We start from the raw sequence: 1,039 nt of genomic DNA, 5'->3' as shown, positions 1-1,039 counted from the left end.
GGGGTTGGGCGCGGAGGGGCCGCCGCCGCGCAGCCGCCGCCGCCGCCGCCTGCCCCGCTCTGCCGCCCGCATCCCTCTGCGCGGGGGAAGCAGCGGGTCCCGGCCCGCCGCGTCACGTGCCGCCGCCGCCGCGCCCCCATTGGCCGAGCGGGGAGCGGGGAGCGGCGGGCGGGGCGGCGGAGCCCCGAGGCGGCGCCCGGGGCAGGGTCGGGGGGGGAGCGGGGGTGCGCGCGCGCGCGCCCGCAGGTCTTGCCGTCGCCGGGGGCGGTCGCGGGGCGCGGGATGCGGGGCGGCCGCGCGGAGCGTGGACGGGAGCGGAGCGACGGGGAGCGCGGGGGGTGCTCGGCCGGGCCGCGGCGGCACGCCCCGCTGGAAAACTGCACCATCACGGCTGCGGGCACACCTCGGGGCGCGGTGGGCGGCGAGCGGGGCGTCTGAACGTCCCGCCGGCCGTCCCGCGCCGCGCGGTGCCGGCGGCTCGCGAGGAAGCACACCTTAGACCTTACGGAGAACGAGTGCCTGTCGGGTCCCTCTGCGCAGACGGCAGCGGAGCCCGCAGCGCGGCGCCGCCTCGTCCCGCAGCGCACCGCGCCTCCGCCCCGACCGAACTGCTGCGGCTGGGACGGGGCTGCAGCTGTGCATACAGCGCTGCTCTAGGTGTGCGTACAGCAGTGCTAAAGGTGTGCGCACAGCGCTGTTATACATGTGTGCAGAACCGCTGTAGGTGTGCACGCAGCAGTGCTGTCGGTGCGTACAGCAGTGCTGCTGCTCGGCATCCCAGCAGCAGCTCCGCACGCTGTGACAGGGAGCGTTCCAGATTTGCAGAATTCCCATCTATTCCAGAGGCGCCGCAGATTTCCTGCATCGCCGTCCTGTCCTGTACAGCCACACCTGCTCCCCGTTAGGCCACCTGCAGCTGCCTGCGTTGGCCCCTCTATGTATCCATACTCCAAAAGCCTTCGCTACACTGAAGCGCACATCGGTCTGCATGCTCCTGCATGTGCTGCAGTGCTGCTGAAGATGCACGCACGCCCCTGTT

The sequence above is a fragment of the Lagopus leucura genome, unplaced genomic scaffold, assembly GCF_019238085.1.
Source record: "Lagopus leucura isolate 7727_CA_CO unplaced genomic scaffold, USGS_WTPT01 Super-Scaffold_100012, whole genome shotgun sequence".
In the NCBI taxonomy this organism is placed as follows: domain Eukaryota; kingdom Metazoa; phylum Chordata; class Aves; order Galliformes; family Phasianidae; genus Lagopus; species Lagopus leucura.
Note: the sequence above shows the minus strand (reverse complement) of the source record.